Raw genomic sequence first — 24502 nt, 5'->3', positions numbered from 1 at the left:
CAGAAGAGTTAGCCCCCTAAAAGAAAGGATTTCTTCACAATGAAATCAAATTTTTGTACATTGCAGTTCATGTCAAGTGACTTCTCTAGACAATGAGGAGACATTTTATGGTGGATCTAATCCAGACTAGAAACCGGAATGTGTAAGTCCTTTATACTTTCCCTATCTCTTCCTGGTGATTTGGGGCAGGTACCTAAATGGGGGAAACGGTGCAGTTTATAACCTCATAGAAACATACTTAAGTTCTGTTGAGATGGATGCCGAAAGAAGTCGGTGAGAACACATGCAAAAATTATCTACATTTGGGGTCTGGCTACTCCTGTTCTTTACCTCTTACACCATCTTCTCCTCTTGACACATTCACCTAGTTGTTTGCCCAGGGAGGGAAGCCATCTCATATCGCATCTGTGGCCTCTTGTTTATTCTAGCAAACACTTGGACTGGCTTCGCTATGACCTCACTGCAGGGGTATTCGGAGCCAAGGCACGGCTCTTAGTTGGCGTGTGCACTTCCCACTCACTGCAAGAACGAGTAGTTTAGGGCTACCCGGAAGTGTCTTCTCCAGAGCACTGCCACATATGTATTGTCCTTAGTAGAAACGAGAACAACTGAGACACAGTGGCAGAGCTAACATTTAGAAAATAGGGCTTATAATGACCATTTCAGTTCTTTTCCTTCACTGGTTGATCATTCCCACCTTGGAAGCTGATGGACACGTGAAGGCTCAGGATTGGTGTGCGTTCCAATACGGGTACCAAATGTTAAGGTCTACTGTTGGGAAAGGTAGCGTTGGTGATCTCTGTCACTATATTTACACCAGCAGTGAGTACACTGGTCACGAGGCTTTCCTGAACTTTGTGTATGTCTCAGATTCTGTAGTATTTTCACAAGGTACTTTTATGGTAAGAGAAAAAGGATGCTATTTGCTGTTAATGTGACCAAGATACTTCAAAGTCAGTCTTATTTTTTTGGCATCAAGAGAACCCTCCTGCCCCCATTTGCCACTCTCCACAGCTTTTTAAATTGAACAAGACTTCTGTGTTACAGTGATTTGTCCAAAAATTTAAAAGTATAATTCAACATAGAGCATAATAAGAAATCATATAAAGCAGGAGCCAGCAAAGCCACAGCCTTTGAAAAATAAAACAAACAAAACAAGTCTTTGGGTATTAAGCATGGTGGCTGTGTCCTAAGCTCTCATTTATTTTTGGCAGTTGGAATCTTTGAAAAGCACAAATTGCTGGCCCGTTACACTTGTAGGCTTCAAGTTACTGGCAAGCTGACTGGTAAGACTGTCGGTTAGGAGTGGTGAGGCACATTAGATTGTGGCGAGAAAGTTGTCTGAACGAGCATCCCTTATTTCTAGAAGAGAGGCAGAGGTAGCTGTGCTGCCCAATTCATGAGGTGGTGTATTAAATGAGATATCAGGGAAAGCAGCTCGTTAAACCTTAGTTGGTGTCCGTGTATCTTTTGGCAAAGTGTCTTCTTATGAGCCTCAGGGAGCTTGTTGGATCTGGAGAAAGAAACTGGGTCATAAGATGTTTTCAGTAACAATTGCATATATTTCTCCATAGAGAAATAGTGTCCAAACTATGAACTCTTGTAGAGAGTTCCTATTTTATTATTAAGTTTAGTAATAAACCTAGTTTCTTGTAAAGCTTCTAGTATTTCCAAATATTTTTAAATGTGTTGGCCCCTCATCAAACCAATAGGTCTATATGGGAACAGATCCTGTGTGAGTTAGCAGGCTATAAAAATAAACCTTCCCTTTAGGACCTTAACTTTAGTAGGGAAATCCTAACATAGGCACGGACAGAGAAGATAGAGGAGGAGCCATAGGAGGAGAATGTAAAATACACGTCTGTGTGTGTTGGGAGTAGGAGGGATGGTGGTGGCTGTTGAAGTCACTTTCCGCCAAAGAGATAGATTATTCTCCCCTGAAAAAAAGTCACGCCTGTGCCTGGCCTTTATTTCATGGTCAACTATGGGCATTGGGTGATGCCGGTGAGAATGATGCTCTAGGAGCAGAGATATAAGCAATTTCAGGAAACCCTGTGCTGTTTAGCATTGTCTTGGGAGAAGGGTACGAGAAGGGAGGAACGTTAAGAGGTCAGATTAGAAAGATGTGATTCCATCTTGGAGGTCCTTTCACCTCAGGTGGAGCAACTTGTGTAAGTGGTTTGAATATTAACTGGATTAACTGACAGAAAATTGTGCGGTGTTCCTGGGGCCTTCCTATCTCTTGGTTTCAATTTCCCCATCTGTCAAATGTCAAATAAGAGTTTTTAACCTTCTTCCTTTTTTTTTTTTTACTTTTTTTTTTTTTTTTTTTTTTGAGGGAGAGAGAGTGCGTGTGCACATATGTGCCTGAGTGGGTCAGAGGCAGAGAGAGAGGGAGAGAGAATCCCAAGCAAGCTCCAGGCTGTCAGCACAGAGCCCCTTGTGGGGTTTGAACCCACAAACTGGTGACATCATGACCTGAGCCGAAGTCAAGAGTCAGATGCTTAACTGACAGAGCCACCCAGGTGCTCCAAGAGTTTTTAGCTTTCTAACCTCCAAGTTATGACTCTGATCTCTGATGTTTCATAAATCCTTGAATAATTTCATCTTAGCCTCCCGTTAAGATTACTTATTCAGTACATATAACTGTACTGGTTTCTGTAGTAAACAGTATTGTAGTAAATACCCGGTGGGAACTAGGACTGAGAAAACAGTCATGTGTTGCTGATTTAACTATGATCTGGAAAACTGTATGAGAAGTAGGCATGGGCCATCATCATCTCATGAAACTCATGGGCAAAGGCCAGAAAGTGTGAGCTTGACCTATGTTATCAGTTTATTATTATCAGTCTATTATCCCTGTGACAGTGCCACTAACTTGGTGACTTAAAGCGATACATTTCTTTATTATCTTCAAATTCTGTAGTTTAGAAGTCTAGTACCTGTCTCTTCACCAAAGATAAAGGTGTTAGCAGAACTGCTTTTGTTTCTGGAGGTGCTAGGGGGCAATTCTGGGGGCTTTTCCAGCTTCCAGCGGCCTCCCGGATCCCCGGGCTTGTGGCCTATTCTGAAGGAAATTCCCAGTCCTTTCAAAGCCGGCAACCTTGTATCTCTCTGACCTTTCTTCTAAGGGTATGTCTCCCTCTGACCACAGCTGGGAAAGGTTCTCTGCTTTTTAGAAGTCATGTGATCCGATTCGGCCTGTCTAGATAATGCAGGAGAACCCTTCCATTTCAAGATTTAATCACATCTGCAAAGTTCCCTTTGCCAAGTAAAACAACACGTGCACAGCTTCTGGGAATTCGAGTGCAGATATCTACGACTGAAGTGTTATCTCACCTACCACTGTCTGTTTCTGGGAATGTCAATGATCACACATGGTTAATGCATAGACAGTGAGGCTGTCCCTGAGAAAAGGGATCAGTAGCCAGATTGTGGACTGTGTTTTGCACTTCATGTAGAGTTCTGAGGTTATTCTGATGCCAATCGGGAACTATTCAGTTCTTTTTTAGCACAGGGGTATTTAGTCTGTAATTAACTGTCCAAGTGGGTAGCTTTGTGGTACCCAACAACCCTTTGCATTTATTTCTACGAGAAAAATTGAATCTATTTTTCGACTCCACACACTGGAACACAATTCAGTGCCATCATTATATTCTCACCATTCTCATCATTAATATTCTCACCTCTTTTTACCACGTTCTTTTTCTACATCGTCTCCCTAACTTGATTGTCTTGGAGTCTGAGGGAATGCCATTCATGGTCTGTGAGTTGTTGGGTAAAAAGTTCAGGAAGGTTTTCATTGGGCAAAGGTGTTTCAGGTTCTGGAAACTGGAACTTGGTCACGGCAAGAGGTATTTAGGAGGACAAAGAGATGCCTGTTCCTTGCAAGGGCAGCCCGTTGAGTTTGTGCTTTCTGGAGCTGACAGGGCCTGCGTGAGGAGGGGGATAGCCTCTTCACATATTTAACTCAGGCAAACACCCAGTTTCCTCTCAGGTCCCCAAGGAGCAGATCTAGGATGTCTAATGACAGAATTGGCACTGAATCTCTGCACGTTCAACGTAAGAGTGGGTAGTTAACTTGTGTGCTTGTTCAAGAATGATTCGTAATGCAGAGGAGGAGCTGGCGAATAGACGAAGCCTAGTAAATTGAAAGATTCTCCTGATGGAACAGGGAAATTGAGATTTATTGTTTAGTCAGTTTTAATTACAGTGTTGTGTTGCAGAGGAAAGCAGCTAAACAGGACGTTGGCTTGTAACACCACCAACGTGGAATCAACCTCAAAGGAGATGGTTGTCAGAGCAGTGTTCAGTGCCCGAGCTTTTACCAGATGAGTCACTTGTGTGAAGATATCTTGACACAGATAGAATCGAGGTGCTCACGTTATATCTGATCACAGAAATGTTAATGCAGAATAGCAAACTGGCTTTGATCTTCATGGGATTGCAGGCTGGGGAAGAAAGAGGGGGTGCATTTTTAAAGGTCATCTCTACTACTTAGGAGAAAACACATTTCGTGCCCATGTGAGACTGCCTTTCAAGATGGGAAATGAGTCCATTTGAGGGAAAACTGCAAATTGTTTTCTCGGTGTGAATTTTGTGTTAGCGTGTGTGTGTGTGTGTGTGTGTGTGTGTGTGTGTATCCATGCACGTGTGTTTTTGGAAGAGTTTAGCATCCTAAATAGTTATTACTTCTGTGTTGTAGTTGATGACATCTAACACCCACTGTGGTGCATGGAGAGGAAGAACCTTCTATCTCCCACTTTAGGTGTTAACGATGTGGCATAATTTTACAAAAAAAGGCACACAATTTCAAATGTGACTTCTTTCCTAACTTGTAAGTAGAGTTGACAGCAATGAATTTATCTCCTCTGTGTAAACTCAGAAAGAGTATCTTTTGAATGAGTGGTAGTTGAATTCATACCAATGAATGTTAGAGAGTAGAGATGAATCGGTGTTTATTTGGGTGACAAGGAGTGTCTACAGGGACGAGGCTGCTTGTCTGAGGTTGGATAGCAGGTCAGGGGCACTGCCAGGACCAGAACCAGCATCGTCTGACTCCCAGCTACATTTTGGTCCACTACAGCTGCCTCTCACGTTTGACAGTCTGTGACTCACAGTCCAAATCTATGGTGATGCATATAATATTTCACTTTGATTCTAAATCAGCAAGCCATTTTTAGAAGTACTTACACTGCGGCTTTACATTTTACACTATTCTTATGGGTTCTTCAGGTTGTCTTCTGGAACTCTAATAAGAGTGACCAGAGGCACCATTTATTCATTACAGCATTCCCCCCTTATCCATGGCTATGCTTTCTATGATTTAAGTTACCTGTGGTCAGCCCTGGCCCAGAAGTAGAGGGTCCTCCTTCTGGCCTGTTGTCAGGTTAGTAGTGACCCAATATTACATCACAATGCCTCCGTCACTCGCCTCACTTCATGTCATCATGTAAGCATTTTATCACCTCCCTTCATCACAAGAAGAAGGATGAGTATAGTCCAATAAGGTACTTTGGGAGAGAAAGCCAGAGACCGCATTTATGTAACTTTTGTTACGGCATATTGTTATAATCGTTCTATTTTATTGTTATTGTTGCTAATCTCTTACTGTGCCTAATTTATAAATTAAACTGTCACAGATATGTATATATAGAAAAAACATGTATATGTATATGTATATGTATATGTATATGTATATGTATATGTATATATATGTATATATGTATATGTGTATATATATATATATATGTATATGTGTATATATATGTATGTGTATATATATATATATGTATGTATATATGTGTATATATACTGTTCAGTATTATCCTTGGTTTCAGGCACCCGCTGGGGGTCTTGGAATGTATCCCTCATGGGGAAGGGGGCGGGGATTATTGTATCATGACAAATATTTTGTGAACACCTATTGAATGGCAGGCTCTCTTCTAGAAGGTGAAGCTGCAGCTTTGAATAAAAGAAAATGTATTTCCCCAAACCGTTCATATTCCTTTGGGGAGAAAAAACAAGTAAACATTAAGTCCGATGGAGTTAAGTGCTGTAGAGGAAAAGCAAGATAAACACAGGAAGTACTTTGGTAAGAGTGCAGTAATAGTTGCTAGTTTGCATAAGGTAGGTAGAGAAGAGAAGGCCTGATGAGGGGGTGATATTGAGCCGAAATCTCAAGTAGGGAAGGGAGTGAGCCATGCAGATGTTTGGGACAGAGGGGAGAATGTCCCTGAAGGAGGAGAGCACGAGTGGGGGAGCCCTGGGAGAGGTGCATGGCCAGCAACTAGCCTGTTTCTGAAAGAGTAAAGTGGCCAAAGATAGCTGGAGCTGAGTGATCTTAAGGGGAGCGAGAAAAGAAGGGGTCGGGGATCTGTTGGGCCAATGATCATCATACAGTACAAGCTTGTGGTCTGAGTACAAGCTTGAGGACTGAGAAGTGGATCACTGGATTTAGTCAGGTCTTTTGTGGGGTTTGCCTTGACACAAACAGGTCTCACTGCTGTGTTGAGCTTCTGGCTCATACCTGATGTACTTTTCCTTTGTCCGGGTGGAACCCACGCTAAATAATGGTTAGATGCAAGGGCTCCGGAGTTACAATCCTGGCTCCATATCTTTACTTTTTAAGCTTACACAACTTATTTGACCTTCCTCTATGCTTATTTTTTGAGAGAGGAAATGATCTCCACTTCATAGCGCTATTGGGAAGGTTGGATGAGATAAATGCTTAGCACAGTATCTGTGACATAGCAAATGGCCAATAAATGGTAGGTCTTATGATTAAGAATAGAACAATCAGTAAGATTTAATGAAAATGAACCTGCCTTATGTTTTCTTCTTATCCTAAAAATCACATATCTCTCTAGAGTTGCACCTGAATGGTTGGCCTATTTTATGTTCTTTCTTTCTTTGTTTTTCTTGGGGGCATTTTCACAATCATTACATGAATTGACCACATTGTAATCTACTAGTTCTGTCTTCTAGATCGAGTTCCCTGAGAAGCCGTATCCTGCCCATACCTCAAAACTTAATGCAGGGCTTGGCAGATCTGGCACTTTAGGCTTGATTAAAATGGTTTCTGAATGTCCTGGTGACTGATCAGGGTGTCACATGCAGGGTCATTCCAATATGCAATGTGGTAATGCTGGGGTAGAGTCCTAATTGCTGGAGTCTTACAAACGCGTTTTAATTTCTTAGAATTCTTCAGTGTCTTTTTAATCTACCATCCCCTCCCTTTACAGGTTATTGCACAAGTAAACCCTTGTACTTTTCTCACTCCTGTAAGGGGCCCCGAGCTATTACTCTGTTCAGTTGAACTGTGGCGTTGGTCTTGTTCTGTGGCAGGTACCTCTATGGCAACTACACATTCTTTCTCTTTCTAGTACCTAAGAATAAAATGAGGCCTTCATTTTGGATTTCTCCCTTTCATAGTTCCAGAAGCTCAAATAATCGGGTCTTTATTTTAAAAGTGTCTTCATGAGTTGGAAAAGAAAGGGAGGAGGAGGTTGATGTTTGTTTCCTTTCTCTTCTTTGAAATACATGAGTAAAGATAACTCTTCACAGATCCGAACTATAGCAAAAACTGTGTTTGTTGGATTCTGGAAACATGTTTTTAAATCTAAAGCAACCCTGGGCCAGGAGGAGTGAAGTGGCAACAACTTCAGCAGCCGGAGGTGTATTTTTAAGAGCTGTGTCCCTCGACGGAAGGAGATACTGGGAGCGAACATCTGGTCTAATTCCTGTGCCTTCGTTTACCAGTTCGCAAAATGACAACAGGTGTTTCTTGGCTTTTTCACATAGCGTGCAGTCTAGGTGGTAAAGTGGTATGTTCAACTCCTCAGTTTGCTTTTTGAGGAGTAGTGGGTTGCTACTGAAAAGGCTCTAACGTAGTTCCCACTGACCTGTCCTTCCCCAGAACACCGGAGGCCTGTGCCCCGTTCAAAGGACCTTGGCTAACATGTTTACCTGAATAAGGATAAGAGTCAAGAAGAATCAGAGGGAAGCCGGAGACTTGTAGAAGGCTTATTCTATTGTTGCTGATGCCACAATTTAGTAAAGTGTGGAGAATGGGTTCGTGATGGTTTGGTGTTCTCTTTTCTGCATGTATGTATGCAATAAGCAAAACAACAGAGGACATGAGAACTGAGAGAGCCCGATGTCAGTACTTCATGTTAGAGATTCTCAAACAGGTTCAGAAAAGTGAACTGATTTGTGCAGGGTCCCACAAACCAATAAGGAGTGGATATCACCAGTACCTTTTTAAAAAATTCTTATTTAAATTCCAGTTAGTTAACATACAGTGTACTGTTAATTTCAGGTCTACAATTTAGTGATTCCACACGTTCAAAAAACACTCGGTGCTCATCACAGCAAGTGCGCCCTTTCAATCCCCATCAATATTCTTGAGCAGAAAGCAAGTCAGGTATGTGTGTAAAGGCGTGTGTTTACTCCCACCAGACACTCAGACCAAATATCACCTCCGCTCCCGGCCAGTAAGTTTCTTGTCTGCCTCTTAGTTCTTTGGTTCTTCTGTAGAAACACAAGACTTTCTGTTAAACTGACTTCTTTATTTGGGGTAAACTGTTATATACCAAAAGCATCAAGATGGAAACCTGTATCTCCATATCTCATCTTTACATCCGATGGTGGTACATTTTACTGAGCTCGTAATTCCTCCTATTGCACACATCTCCAGTGGACTCTGTAATTTCTAGCTCGTAATTTAAAGCTACCTGTAATACCTCATCATCACTGTCTACCTGGCACTGTCGTCCTTGGAACTTGCCTCCCACCCCATCTGACTTGATGTACACATTTCTTCGGGCACTTGTCACATCCTGTGCTCTATTACAGTTAAGATCAGCTGTGTGCATTCCCCTTCTCTGGTAAGACAGGAACCCTGTTACTTGTGGGGAGTAGGTTTGTGTGTGCTTCTGTCTCTGGATCTTCCATTGCATCTGACACAATAGGACTTGGTATGGGTTAGTCACTCAGGGAATGTCTGCTGAACAAATGAAGGCAATTAGGGGGAAAAAAAATTAAACCCTCAACAGTCTTTAAAACAATCCAGTGAATAGATTTACCAGAACTGTGAGGCCGTAGTTATTTTGACATTTTTACCTCCCACTTGCTGTTCTAAATAAAAGCAAAATAAAACCATAGGTTCTTCAAATGTCAAAAATGAATTCAGTGATATAAAGTACAATGGGTCACACTGACTACTTTTGATTAACTTTCTGCTACTGAGAAGACATGTGTACATGACTCTGCTTTTCTCAGAGGAGCAGTGCCTTTGTTCTGTTCTGAATTCGTGGGGAAAAAGAGGAGTTGTTGATAAAACAAAGATCTTGACTTTGTCTCAAATGGGAGACAAAGAAGGCATTATGGAGATTAGGAAACAAAATATCTGGATTCTTGTACATGCGCTGCCTCTGTCTAGCTGTGTGTCCTCCCACCCGTCCCTTTCTGGGCCTTAGTCTCCCCCGATGTCACATGAGGGAGCTGAAGTAGTTAATTGCCAGCGCTTCCATCCCGCCTGGAATTCTAGGCTGGGGTTGAGGAGTAATTCCTTCCGATGACATATGGCCCAACCTTCAGCTCTTAATTGGCCCGCCATCATGATCACAAGTACCTGATTATTCACACACTTTTGAATATATGAATTGCATAAAGCTGTTCAGTGATGGTGAAAATTGAGTCCTAAATATTCTATCAGATGTATATGTAATGTAACCTATTCAGGATCTCATTAGGGTGTAAAATGATATGTGAAATATGCACCAAGCGAGAAAGACTTAGAACATTATGATAACGGAGTAATACAATTTGATTTTTATGAGTTAAGGATGATGGTATAATAAGAGCTTCAGTTCTATGAAGCCTGGAGCTGCAGTGTGTAGAGTTGTGTCTAGTAGGGAAAAGCCATGAGAATGTGTTGTTTTCATTCTTGTATGCCTGTGTTCACAGAATCAACTATTTCACTCAGACCTGGGAAACAAAGCCGCTTATTAGCCTCTTTGTTCGAGTCATTCTGACTCGTCACCCACACCGTTTATATTTATGTTCATGCATATTTCATTATTCTTTTGCCATGCTGGTGCCACAAAGAGAAATATTTGTGCTTTGAAAAGGTACCCAGAATCCCCCAATTTCTCATCAGAAAAAATTAAAACCACTTACCTCACATAAACTCACTTCAGAAAATGTGAATGCAACACTGTTGCCCAAACCACTTTCTCCTTTGAATGCCAGCTGTCCACACCGCAGCTCTACTGACCTTCTACTTCCAGCGCCTGAGACCTATACCACCTCCCAGGCGGCTGGGGCTGGTGTGGGTGTTCATCTGGCCGAACAGAACAGGCTCGTGTTCTCACTCTGCTATCTGCGACCTGGATTCTCCATCTACCACTCAGCAGCTCTGTGAATGCTGGAGAGATGTTTCATTTCTCTAAGATCCTAATTTTCTCATCAGTAAGAGAGGAACGGTTATGGGGCACTTGGGTGGCTCAGTCGGTTAAGCGACCAACTCTTGGTTTCGGCTCAGGTCATGATCTCACAGTTCGTGAGTTCAAGCCCTGCATCAGGCTCCACAGCTGGCAGTGTGGAGCCTGCTTGAGATTCTCTCTCTGCCTCTGCCCCACTTGGCGCTATCTCTGTCTCTCTCAAAATAAATAAATAAATTTAATAAAAGGGGAAAGAATAGTTATATTTATGTTATGACATGGCTAGACTTATGAGAGAGAATGCATAGATGGCATTCAACCCCGGGACTGGCCCTTACTAGGTATGGGTTTACTTCCCTTCTTGTGGATAGCTGGGGGTCTCTTTCTTTACCTGATTTTTCTCTGTGCTATGCCAGCCCCAGAGGGTCTTCCACTGCATTGTTAAGGAGAGGAAAACGGCCTGCAGTCATCTTTCCAGATCCTTTCCAGTTCAGTGATGCCTCAAATCACTACCAGCAATCTCTGCTGCACTCTGATGTCCATTTCCTTGTGTGTTTCTTAGGCTTTCATAATCTCCTATGAATGGAGCTTGGGATCTGGAGGACCTGGCTTCCAGGCCTAACTCTCAGAATATCCTACGACTTGACCCATGCCAAATGATTTCCTTCTACTTATGTATGTTTGTATGTATGTATGTATGTTAAGTTTATTTGTTTATTTTGAGAGATAGAGAATGAACAAGCAGAGGAGGGGCAGAGAGAGAGGGAGAGGGGAAAATCCCAAGCAGGCTCCATGCTGTCAGCACAGAGCCCGATGTAGGGCTTGAACCCATGAACCATGAGATCATAACCTGAGCCGAAACCAAGAGTCAGGCCCTTAATGGACTGAGCCACCCAGGCCCCCCAAAACCTTCCTCTATATTTAAATGATAGTCCTAACCCTTAAGTCTCTCCAGAATTGCATCGATTGATGTCATTGATTTCTGCCTTGGTTTATTGGATACTCGGTATCGAGGACATCCATTTCTGTTTTCTTCCTTTTATGTGATTCAATGTTTGTACATTCCCATTGTTACTCCTGAAGTAGTAACCAGGTAACATTTCTGAGCCTGGCTGATCTAGAGGCCCTTCAAGGGCTGAGCTTCCTTCTTGATAATGGCAATTCAGTACTTTCACTTAATATCTTAACATTTGCAAAGTTCCTTCATTTATTCATTAGCATTGAACTCTCACAAAAGCTCCTGGAGATGGGGATTCTTAGGTACATTTTAGAGATGAGGAAACAGGCTGAGAGATGAAATGATTTGCTCCAGAGTCCTATAGCAGGTGCAGCATACCCTAGATTTCAAACAGCATCCTTCTTCTGGTCTAACGCCCTGGCCTTTCTTCTGAATGTAAATGGGACTCCCAGCCTGAGTTAGAAAGTCTGTGTGCTCATTAGTACCTAAGCGAATCTGTCTTTCCATGCAGAAGAATGAGATGAGACTTGGGAGCATTTTCTTCAGCCTACAAGATCTGCATTTGTGTCCCTTTCTAATATATTCCTAACCTTAAATTCCTTCTTAAGCTCCAAGAACATTTTACTCAGTGTAGAAATTCACTGTTGTCATTGGCTTCTTCAGAGCTTAGCCGTGCACGTTTCTTCATTGTGATTGGCAGGAGAGGTCCACTCAGTCCCTGAATGTACATTTTCTTGGACATGGTCTCAGGAATCAATCGCTATAAAAGAAAGTGCACTTGTTGTAAAAAGCACCCGTGATTTTTTTCCCTTCCTTTGAATGCAATGCCATCTACCTTTACTAATCCACTGAGCTTCTCCGTACATGTCCCCGTCACTCAAAAATGTAAGAGAACAGCATGGTGTAGATAGAGCGCTGGGCAAATTAGAAGAGCAGATTCCAAAGCCACCTCTTCCACTAGTTAAATATTTCACTTTGGAATATCACTTCACTTCTCTGAGCATCTAGTTCATCTCTTGTTTTTTATTTTTATTTTTTTAATGTGTATTTATTTTTGAGAGAGAGGGAGAGACAGAGCGTGAGCAGGGGAGGGGCAGAGAGAGAGGGAGACACAGAATCCAAAGCAGGCTCCAGGCTCTGAGCTGTCATCACAGAGCCCGACGCGGGGCTCAAACTCACAAACCGCGAGATCATGACCTGAGCCGAAGTCGGACGCTTAACCGACTAAGCCCCCCAGGCGCCCCTAGTTCATCTCTTATGAAGGACCAAACTAGATCATTTCTAAGGTTCTTTTCAACTCCAGTGGTTGGTAAATTCTCCAGCATATTGGTCTCCTTCCTAGTTTTTTGGAATACTATCGTTTATTCTTTTCATTTCGCAGGGAAATGCTTATTGCACGTAAAGTTAGGAGGCTTTACTTATTCCACACCTATTTATGGAGTACCGACTATGCGCAATATAATGGAAGTGTAAGAGAAGTTTGGAGGAGGGAGACATCCATAAGAGGAAACTGTGTATGAGTAATGATATGGCAGTTCAAAAGTACAAGTTTTGATGAGAATGGGGCATGGCTGAGAATTTATAAGGCATGGAGGTGAGCAGGTGGATATGAGGCTGTGTAGAAGATCGGATCGGCCTGAGTTTGGAGGGTCTCCACAATGTGTATTGCACACGCATGCACACACATATATCCGTGCCCCTTTTCAGGGTGTCCTGACTCTTGCTCTTTTTACTTTAGCAAGCAGCTAACCCTGCTAAGATTACGTAGATTTATACATCTGAGGAGGAATCCCTTAAAAAAGACGGGTAACGTCAGGTGTACCAGAACCTTTGCTCCCATTAAGGGTATCATTTTGGGTTGTAAGAGTTAATCTCCCCTACTGGCTGTGACTTGCTGCAACACAAGGATTTTCATATATTCTTTCTTGAATTTCTAACACAGAGCTCATTTCCACCATGGTTGATGCGCAGGAGTAAATGCTTGTTGCATTGAATTGCTGCCTAAATTCCTAGGAAGGAAGATGGTAGTTTTTCTCATACAGAATAACTAGGAGATTTTTTTTTTTTTTAATGAGCTACCAAAATAAAAAAAAAAAAAAACGCAATGGAAAAATTGACAGCCTGGATCTGTAATCTAAGTGACCTGACAATTAAAAGAACTTATTACCGTGTTAGCCTGCCAGATGGATCTCCTTGAAATGCAGCGTGCGGTGCTTCTGAACACAATTCAAGTGCAGTCTTCCTTTTCTACCCGCTCCATGTTTGTTGCGTTTGGGAAAGAAGCAGTTTTATTTGAACTAAACCCACTCATCTCAAGTGTGTTTAATGACAGCAAGATGTGACAGATAAAATAAAATCCTACAGCCTCATTTGATGTTTGTTTTAATTCCAGACCTTAGTGAAAGGAGACAGGATGAAACAACATGGTTCAAATGGAGGAGTTTAAAATAAATTATCTATTGTCACAAACTTATCTATTTCTCTCCAAGGAAATTTAAGAGGGCAGATAATGTGAACAATAATGGTAGTTGTAGTTGAGATTTATAGAGTGCTTCCCACCTTATAGAGTGGATTTATGTCCATCTTATTCTACCCTCCCGGCAAGTCTGAGTTTGCATGGCCAGGAACTATTGTCTCAGCATTACACACAATGTTGAGTGAGTTGCCCCAAATTGTACTTCTAAAGTGGCAGAAAGGGGTCTCATTCTTGGTCCTATTGATTTTGAACCCAGTGATCCCTCCACTGATCAGTGCTGGCCCACCACTCCCACACGTGTGCAGTACGGTGGAGGCATCCTGCTCCTTAACTTTACCGAAACACATACATGTATGAAGTATGTGAATAAATACTCATCACAACATATTCCACCAATCAGGAGTATGTAGACTAGAACTTAAAGTGTTCTCTCAGTACACACTCTTGTTTATTTCTGCTGCACACCCTTCACAGACTCCGTACTTTTTTCGTAATCAGTGTTTCAGTTTGTTATGCATCTTTCCAGTCTTTTAACAAGTATGTAAATACACACAGCTATGGGTATGACTATATAGGTCACATTTATTTTAAACATAAGTGTTATGATATTAGCTTCAATTTACTTTTGATTCTAGATCTTTTCATGCCAGTAAATGGGGATTGCACATACTGTTTTTAACACCTAGCCTGTACTCCATAGTATGGGCGTACCATCATGTGCTTCTTCTACTGAAGGGCATTGAGGGTAGGCATCCCTTTATTGTAAATATTAAGGTGGGTTTCCTCGCATGTGTATCTTTGCGTTTGTGGGAAGCTAGAATTAGGCATCCAAAACTGGAACTGCTTGGTTTTTTTTTTGAGGTTTATCAAAAGTAAGTCTCAGCTCCCCCTGCCATGTTTTAGAATCCTCATATTAGCTCATGTTAGCAACCTGTCCTTCCACTTAGTTGCTCGGGGATGTGTTGTTCAGACCAATGCAGACACTTCTTTCAACAGATACTTGTGTCCAGGAGAGTAAATGTTGGGAAGGTTATTTTCCATGGCTCTGTGGTTTGGATACAGGCCCTCACCATGGAGGAAGAATAAGGTATTCTTGTGACAGTTTTATTTACTTAAAACAGCCACACACTTCACTCAGCTAGAATAAGGTATTTAATACAGTAATAAAAAAAATCTACTGTAATTAAAAATGCGAATAGTGTAATGCACTAAAAAATACCTTTAGCTTATTCTTTGTTCAGAAACAAGGGTTTTGCATAATCAGGCTTGAAAGATATATGATTAAACCTTCTGTACTGACTATATGATCTCAAGGTCCAGAGAGTTAATTCTACCTCCCAAGCCTCCTGCCTCTTACAACCTTTCCTTGCTGTTTTGTACGGGAGGTAATCAAAAGGGGCTAAAATTTGAAAATGTGGCATGGAAGAGACGAGAACTAATCTGAATGGTTCACGTGGTTTTTACAAGATTGAAAGCAGACATGAAAAATAAACTGTCACTCCCTTTATTCCATTTTCCTTTTCATTGTGTTAAAAGACCTTATTTTTTTCTTTTTGTTTCTTTTTATTTTTAATATTTTTTTAAGTTTATTTATTTTTGAGAAAGAAAGCATGTAAAAGCTGATGGGGGCAGGGACAGGGAGAGAGAGAAAGAGAGTGAGACAGAGATGGAATCCCAAACAGCCTCCACACTCTCAGCACGGAGCCCACCGTGGGACTCAAACTCATGAACTTGGTAAGAGCATGACCTGAGCTGAAACTAAGAGATGCTCAACCAACTGAGCCACCCAGGCACCCCAGGCTTGGTTATGTTTTTTAAACCATGATATTCCAGTATGGTTAGAATCATGTTTGTCTAAGTTCTTTTAAAATAAAGAAATAGCTCCTCGGGTCTATTGTAGTGAGGTTCTTTCAGGTTGCAGGAAGCCAAGAAGTGCTCAGAGTTAGTTACCTCAGTTGACTTTAGATTATGAAAATTTATGGTAAGGATACAAAGAGAAGGAAGGAAGTCCAACCACCATGTCCACACCCAGACAACCCAGCCACATGGAAAGTGAGAATATCGCTGAGGACATAACAATAGCTGATTTTGTCATCCCCTCAAAAGTAAGCCCCCCGTGTTTCCTTATCCACTGGGTCTCCATTCCTAGGGCTTAGATTCTCTCAGGTTTTCTTTCTCTTTCCAGTTGCTGCTCCTGGGTAGCGTCCTTCTGGACAGGACACTGTGATTTTCGCTCCCTGACGTCCTCTCCTTCCTCGGAGCTTCTTCATGCTACTCTGTGTATCTCTGGTTTCCCATCCAGTCCACTTCTGCTACCAGCCTGCTGCGCCTTGCCTTCAGATGTTCCAAACAATAAGGCCCCTTAATTGTAGCTGATTCTTCTCCAATAAAAACTGGGAAGGAGTTCTTCCTCCAGCACATCTCCTGTTGCTGGTTTTGGTTCAGTCTCTCATCCAATTAATTGTGGCCAGAATTCAGAATTACCTGTTACAGAGCTGTGGGAAATGTATTTCTTTTAAACAGACAGACACCCTTTTGAAGCTGTTACCTCAAACAGAGCTGTGGACGTGGTAGAGACACAACCTTTTATGTACCTTTTATGTAAGAGTGTGTACCAACCCAGAGCTACCAAAAAGAGACAAACAAAAACCATTGCCACTGACTGCAAGATAAAGGTCAGCAGAAAGGCTGGGTGAGCATTCATTGTTGTGACTTCAAGGGACACAGCAAACAGTCCCCCTTCTCTCGACCCATGTTCAAGAAGCCATTGTCAAACAGCCGAGTCAGGCAGATGGAGACCAAACTGTCAGTCCGGGGGCTGATAAAAGTGCCTTGGGTGACTGTGTAGGTTTTAGGTCAAGAGAAATTACTACATAGGTTTGCCCTCCTGACAGTGGTCAGCACTGGCCACCTGCAAGCCTCTCCTGAGGTGGGACTGCCCTAGCCACAAACAATTTGGAGTCTGGAAAAGCAGAGAAAAGCATGCTCTTGTGTAGGCAACGATTCTGAATGGATGTTGGAAAGGAGCTGAACCATACGTGCCCTATTTCTGTCCTCAAAGTCGGCAATCAGTTAAGTCACTGGGCTGACTCCTCAGAAAGCTTCTCATCAGGAGAGGAATGTGTGAGGGACGAACAGCTTTATGAATATTTCTCCATGGAAGATCCCTCCCCATGGAAAACTTTAGAGCAGGGGAAGAACATCTCCCTTGCATTTAATGATAGTAGTATTCAAGGTGTAGATATGTGGGCCTAGCCTCCAGCCTGTTATAACCAAATAGGCTTCAGGGACTAGATAAAGGACTAGATAAAGGTGATGTTTTGTAAAGGCGAAGAGACTCCAGATGGCCAAAAGCAAATGACTAAAAGGAGGACACATTCTGTGCAAATGCAAGTGAGGCGACATGTGCAGGTGAGGTCTGGGATGCAGCTGTCTGGGGGAATCTTAGAGTAGACATGAACGGTCAGTGGGATTGCAAGGGAGGAGTGGTCATGAAGTCAGGGTCAACTGAATATGGGAGATAGGATTTCTCCCCCAAGGTTTCCAAGTTCACAAATTCTTTAAGGTAGGGCTGTGTTCTTCTCCTTTTTCTAGTGCCTCATCCTTGGCTCTAGATCCATGTTCCGCTGGTACTTAGTTTCCACTATACTTTCAAAAGAATAACAATTCTATACCACTGTTGGGTAGCACCCTCGCCAGGCTTATGTTCACTGAAAGACAGTGTGGGCCACGTGATTACTCCTAGTGTTCACATATAAACAAAAGCTCGTGTGGGCTTGCCTCCAATGTTGGTATCACAGCACAACCTTGTTCCTTTATCTCCAATAAGATGCGCCTACTTTGACAGATTTTCAGGTGATTTTGTAAAATCATTTTGGCCAATCCAGACGTTAGGAGGAATGCTTTCTGATGTGCAGTCTTTGTGAAATTTAGTTGGCGTCTAACATGGAAAATTTCCCATAAGATCACGATGAATAAAGGAAATCACCATCATCAGTAAAGATTTATATTTCAAGTAATGTTCACACCGTAATGACTCTTTAAGGTATATAAGGACACTTTTTTTGTACTTGCCTTTTTTACAGGTTATAAAAGCTAACAGCCAAAGAGGTTTGGTTAAAATTCATAAAGTAAAATCCTCGCAGGAGAAACTGGCTTCCTGGACACTTCTACATTGCTTGTACCATAACATCAAATGTCAGGTTCCTCACAGGTGGCCCTCCATACACAAACGAACCTATGCGTATAGGGCAAGTAAGCTCCTGCCCAAGTAAACATTCCTTCAAAACACCAACATCCCATAGGATGAAATAGCAATACGCACAAATGCATCATACTGTACAAATATCTGATAAACAGAATTAATACAGCAATGTGCCCATTAGAAAGCAATTATGGGATATTATTAGAGCTTTGATAACTTTTAAAAGGTTTTATTCTATTTCTGTTCATTCAAAGCTAGTATTTCTAATAGCTCTCTTAAAATCCTGAATAGTATTTTTATTTGTTCATAAATATGTTGTCAAGTGTATATTGTGTCTTAAGGGTTGGGGAGAAAGAATTCGAGGAATCAAATAGAAATAAAAATGTATTGCTGGAAAACATATGGAAGTTCCTTTACTCACAAACTTCCAAACTTTTGCAGATATGGACAAAGCTGTTGGCCAGAGTATGCAAGTCATTTCTACCTGCTACTAAAAGGTGGTGTGGGCGGGAGATTATATACCGAGGCCCAGGGTTTAGAGACAAAGCAATTATGGAGTAGTTCTTAACCTGTATGTGAGAATGGGAGCTTTTGTAATGTAGTTAATAGAACTTTCCATATGATGCAAAAGGATTAATAAGATTTAACTTTATATTCTTGGTGACTTCTTCACTAGCCAAGATCTCTGATGAAGAACAATTAGAAAATTATAGAATTGTGTTTCTTTTCACTCTTCCCTTACATGATTATAAGGGGCTTATGTCTTGATTGCTTCTGCTAATAATAAGTATGTTAGAATCTCATGGGAGTTTTAGAATATCACGTATCTTGATTTTCACATGGAGGAGCAGGACACACAAACAACTTTTCTGTGCTTTGAGTCGTTTTATATGTAAAAGAATATTGTTTTGAAAATGAGCCTTGATGGTGATGGTGCCTTTTGAATCTGGGTCATATTTCATATGTTAGCTTTAATAGCTATTCAGTGATCAGATTTTGGTGATATCACAGTCACATCTCTGAAAGTATTGTCTGTGTTTTGGCTTCCTTCCTATTGCCATACATACCACATTCCTGGGTTTTTCTGCTTGGCTCAAAAAGTCATGCTCTCTCTTTATGTAAATTACACCAAGATTGCCACTAATCATATTCGGGAAGCTAACGATAATATATGCTTGAGTTATGGAGTTTTTTTAATATCATGCCGTGAGATATGATGCCAAATCAGGTCTCTTTTTGCTTTTAATTAGTCAGCAACATTTATTTAATGCCTACTAAGCTCCGAGCAAGGAGAGTGGGGAGTGGAGAAGGGCAGAAAGTAGATCTAAACACAAATAGACTATCATCTCCAGAATAGCTTTCAGTGTCTTTATGAATACAGAAAACAGATAAACGAAAGGATTGAGAAAACTTAAAAGCAAAATCTAAATGAGTGCAAATTGGTCTGGTAAAAACTGAGTTATATAAATGCAAAGAGGATGCAAATTAGGGAAACTGGAAGTTCAGTGTCTAAAACTGCTCTCTTTCTACTTTTATTTTCATAATACTTCGCCATGAGAATTGTTAGAAGTCACAGCACCATCCACTTCAGGGAGGAGAATTTCCTGGTTCAGTTGTACCGTTTAGAGAAGTGAACCCAATGCTTGGTACTTTCTGGAGAGTTGAAGCTGCAGTTTTCTGAGTCCCTGTTCATCTTTCCTCGTTATCATTAAAACTCCTGTAACCTTGCATATGTCGCTTCACCTCTCTGTGCCTCAGTTTCCACATCTGTAACACAAAGATGGTAATAGGGCCTATCTCATAGGTTGGTTAGAGGAGTATTAAATGTGTAAAACTGTATTCTAGTCTTTGAAGCACCTTTGCCCCCCATTAATTTCTTTGAGATTGATTAACTGGCACCAACTATTTCTGTCTTGGTGGTAAAAACATAATAGTGAATCTTATGGACAAAGGCATCATACTGCGTGTGTAAAGTGCTTATTAGAACAGAGCCTGGCATACAATAGGTCTTGTAGAGTGATACTTTTATCATTGTCTGAATACCATATTTGTGGCTTATAGTGGCCCCTAATCTTAGAGACGTGTGCAGTATGAGACAGATATACTTAGAATTATTGGTCTTTGGTCAGGTAAATAGGGCCTGGAAGAGTTACTGGTGACTTCACAACTGGTAAACAACAGATCTAGGTTATAAACTCAGGCTGTTTTATGTATTCTTCATCCATCACATCCGAGTCTTACTATGTTGTGTGAACTTTGAGTACTAGGGTTGAGGGATAACCAAGGCCGGGGAGCTTCTTTCTCTGGCTGAACTGAAATGCCCGAAGAGAAGCTAGGGGAATGTAAGACATAAAGAGTAAGTCAGTAAGCAAAGTCAGGGAGTGAAATAGAATAAAAGGGGCAGATGCGGGGTATATGGAATAATGTTTGCTGGGAGGATCAGGTAATGCTTCTCAGAGGAGCTGACTTCTGAAATGACACCTCAGCATGAAACTGAGACCTCTCTCCTGCAGAACAATGAAGAAGCAGGAAGGAGCTTGAATCTTTAAAGAACTAGAGTGAGCCAAGGTGGGCCATGGGAATAGATGCCTTCAGTCCTATGACAGGAGATAGATACTTGTGATTTTAGGCTTCAGATTGCCTATGCTGAGTTTTGTCTCTGAGGAGCAAAGAATCCGGGTGTTCTTTACCATACCTTTATAAGCTTGTGCTTTGGGGGTACTTTAGGGACGTTCTTGCATTCTGAAGAGAGAGAAGTGAGCACACGGCATGTTTTCTTTTCTACATGAGTATGCTGAAGAACGGAGATATGAAATGATTTTTCCTAGTAAGTTTTCCAATTATCCTACAGTTCTACTGATAGCTAGTTGAGTCACATACTTACTCCTAGGTGTCAATTTTGGAGGGTTTTTAAAGGCTTAAAATCTTCCAAGTGGAAATTTCCAATACTATGAATCCTTAAGTTGTAATTCTTCATAGTCTATGGATTTGTTCCATAAAAGAAATCATTAGTGATTATTTTCTACTTCTGTGGTTCTTTAGTATTGCCTCTCGTGGTATCAGCCATTTAGAAATATCAATTCTCTCTTGAAATAGCCCATCAAATGATGACTCATGTCAAGCCAAGAGTTTATTTATGCCTCTTTTCATGATTAGCAACACCTGTTTAATCTAATCACACACATATACATGTATACACACACACACACACACACACACACACACACACACACTGGTAATCTATTTATGTCCAAATTTATTTCCAACTTTTATTTCCAGTATTTGGTGCCTGCATAGTTCATACTCATAACTCTAAATCTGGCTTCAGCTATGACATAAATCTTTCTAAGTCAGACACCTTTAATGACATTAATTTAGGTGGAGGTAGTCTTTGGGGATCCTATCTGCATAATCATGCATAATTTACTTTTTTACTGAACCCAACTTTTTTTATTTATAAAATGTGGAAGTTGAAATAAATGAATTTTCCAGCTCTGTGGTTTATAATGTCACTATCAATTTATCTACTGAGGAGCGTCATCAAAATTGGTCATTGGTAGAAAGTGTTCAGTGGCTCAGTATCTGGCAAAACATTTCACTTTTATGAAATTTCAGCAGATATAATTGAGCATCTTGTGTGTACCAGGCTCCATAATAAGAATGCAAGCATGTAAGACCTTTTTCCAGCAACCGGGAGGTGAACTTGGTAACTCAGAATTTTCTTACAACAGTTTTTTTTTTTTTTTAGATAGAGTTCACTTACCATATAATTCACAGACTGAAATTATTTCTGAAGGAGATAATCAGTACATTCACTCAACAAATATGTATTGAGTATCTGCCATACACCAAAGACTCTCTAGGTGCTGGAGTTAGGGACTAACAACAGTTATATAAAACCTAGCCTCTCACAGAATGTCCCTAAATAGACAATTGTCCATATGATGTTAGAGACTGATATCCAGGATCAGCAAAGGGTACTCTGGAAGCACATGGGGGCAGATAATGAAAACCTGGTCTTGGTGGACCTTGGGAGGTTTCTGAGAGGTGGTCATCTCCAAACAGAGGTCTGAGAAACCTGTGGGAGTTTGCTAGGTTGATGGCACAGGGAAAGCAAACGCAGGGGGCTTCTGGAAGAGGAAAGAGAGAGAGGTAAAACCTAGGTAAACCACAAGAGCTTGGTAAGGTTACAGCATGGGGGGAAGTGTGGGAAGGACAGTTTCTGCTGGCCCTGAAGGGGAGAGAGAGTGTTGATGTGTGCTTACATGGAGCTGTGTATGTCTTACTATGAGGTCACAGAGAAGGGTGAGGCCAGGAAGAGGATGTGACGTTTGAGTTAGGTCACAAAGGCTTTCTAGGAGTTTTTGAAACAGACTACAGGTAGTCCAGACAAAAGGAACTATAATTGCAACAATAAATGTGTGTAAAAGAATGGTGTTTGCAGCTTGGTAAGGAACTGGATGTACTTGGAGAATGAAGTATGTGGAACAGAGAAAGAATATAGTACAAAGAATACATTGGTGAGGATCAGCAGGACAGCTTGGATTCTGTGCAATGCCATGAATTTGTACATTGGGCTCTTTATTGTGCTGGCAGCTGGGGCTGTTAGGGGTAGCAGTTTGGGAGAAGACTGGAGCACTGAAGGCCTCGGAGAAGAAATTCGAAGTGTGCTCTAGAAAGAGAATTCTGGATATCCTTCTATTGGAGGAGCCCTGGTTTGTGAATGAAACTCAGAGGTAAGTCACAGGATTATTTAGGATAGTGCTTAACTAGCTAGTATTTTATAGGAGTTCTACCTGTCAATTACCCCTTGTACCAGAGAAGGATCATTTTCAATATTAAGAAATTAAAATTAAGTAAAACACATGGGATGATAACCAGTAGACATTGAAAACTTACTATGTTACTATTTGATTCTCCTCACCACTCAGTGAGGTGACCTATTATTTCCCTCCATTTTACAGATGAGATTGTGTCCCAGAGAGATATAACTTGCTAAACTAGCAAGGTGCAGAGATGGCATTTTAGCCAATATGGTCTAGCTCCCAATCTGAACATTTGAATTGATGACCTAATAACCAATCAAAAATACCAATAGTAGTTGCGTTTGTGAAGTTTGGGCAGAGGGTTTTGTTTTGTTTTGTTGCAACTCAATGATTCCTTGATTTTGTGACCATTACCCAATCTAATTTTAGGAAGTTTCTTTCACTCCAAAGAGAAATTGCATACCTATTTGTAGTCAATCTCTGTGCTTACTTCCAACCCTACGGTAACCCCAAATGGACTTTGGTGGTAATGTCTTTAAATGACTAGGACTTCAGTTTAGTGATGGTTTGTTTTGAATAATAGCACTATGATAGTCTGATTCACTAATCTAGGTGTGTAAAAGTTTGAACTTCTAGTTTTGAATAACTGCATGCAATTAGTGTAATCTAGTCATAATTTGGGGCAGAGAAGGGTACAATTGCCAGTTCCTGTGTCAGTCACTGGTCATGCGCACAGAAGTAAGACACCCACAGACCATACCCTTGAATTCTGTGTCTTTCAGGGAGACAGACATATGGTCAGATTCTTGAATGACAGTGAAAAATGGAATTCTTCTAGAAATCCTGGTGCATTTATTGAAAGACGTGTGTTAAACTTCTTTCTGCTGGAAGCCATTGGATTGTTTGTAAAAATCTAGTATGTATGAAGCATTTGGAATGCTTAGCATTTTGAGAATAAAATCCACATCAATTTAAAATATAATAAAACTCCCCACCCAGAATAGAGTAGTAATTGCCAGGCATAGAAGAGCCCAGCTGTGGAGTGACTTAGAGGATAGTTGGTCTCAGGCAGAGATTACCAGATAGGACACTGGTACACAAGTAATGGTAATTCCCGAATTACTGTACCTATTTGGTAGCACATGCATCTAAACTGGCTTAAAATAAAAATTGCAAATGCACCAGATTTGATCAATCTTAGTATTTCTTTCTCTTATTCTCCCAGTCCCAAGTTAAAAATAAAACCCGCCTGCCTCATTTTCCTGTGTGTTCGTTAGTAGGATTAACTAGAGTTCTCAACAGGAAAGCAATCGATGTAGTAGACATTGTATAGTGGGTGAGAGCCTGGTAGAGATAATTATACAGTCACTCCCACTATATTACCCTTCAAAGAAACTGAGCCTAATATTCTCCTAAGCAATTTAACCAACTTCTAAAAAAAATGTATAAGATATTATTTAGAGAACGAAATAGCTACTGTATATAATCAGGAGGGAGAATTATAGCAAATTATAATACTCATTTGATAAGTGTATAAAGAGCTACGCTCAAAGCTCTGCATTGTACCTCCTAAGTAATTGTTCAGTTGTGCTAACTGTCCTTAAAATAGGAGAAGAGATAAAGAACTGTTAAAAAAAAAAGCAACTGTTATAG

General features: G+C 41.0%; 1 protein-coding gene and 2 long non-coding RNA genes across 14 annotated transcripts in view; 1 reads left to right on the top strand and 2 right to left on the bottom strand.

Annotated features, from left to right (window-relative positions):
- The window catches only part of LPP (LIM domain containing preferred translocation partner in lipoma), a 676388-nt gene that overhangs the window by 357159 nt on the left and 294727 nt on the right, over positions 1-24502 (top strand). Inside the window, exon 1 of one of the 12 annotated variants that reach the window (XM_060640775.3) lies at positions 5418-5510. The exons of 9 other annotated variants lie outside the window; for them this stretch is intronic. The gene's annotated coding sequence lies outside the window, so the exon portion shown is untranslated. Of the gene's footprint in view, positions 1-5417; positions 5561-22427; positions 22820-24502 lie in introns of those variants that run through there. 2 more of the 12 variants (XM_060640774.3, XM_060640773.3) reach the window with 2 other exon arrangements.
- LOC132684173 (uncharacterized) lies at positions 1168-5401 on the bottom strand. Its single transcript, XR_009612596.1, has 2 exons — positions 5336-5401; positions 1168-1513 (listed from the first exon to the last, which is right to left on the bottom strand). It is a non-coding gene; the product is annotated as an uncharacterized LOC132684173 (long non-coding RNA).
- Positions 4169-5265, bottom strand: LOC132684174 (uncharacterized). The gene is made up of 2 exons (XR_009612597.2): positions 5194-5265; positions 4169-4451 (listed from the first exon to the last, which is right to left on the bottom strand). It is a non-coding gene; the product is annotated as an uncharacterized LOC132684174 (long non-coding RNA).

This window comes from Panthera onca, chromosome C2 (genome assembly GCF_046562875.1).
Source record: "Panthera onca isolate mPanOnc1 chromosome C2, mPanOnc1 haplotype 2, whole genome shotgun sequence".
NCBI classification, from domain to species: Eukaryota; Metazoa; Chordata; class Mammalia; order Carnivora; family Felidae; genus Panthera; species Panthera onca.
The sequence above is the reverse complement of the archived record's forward strand: the minus strand, read 5'-3'. Positions and strand labels throughout refer to the sequence as shown.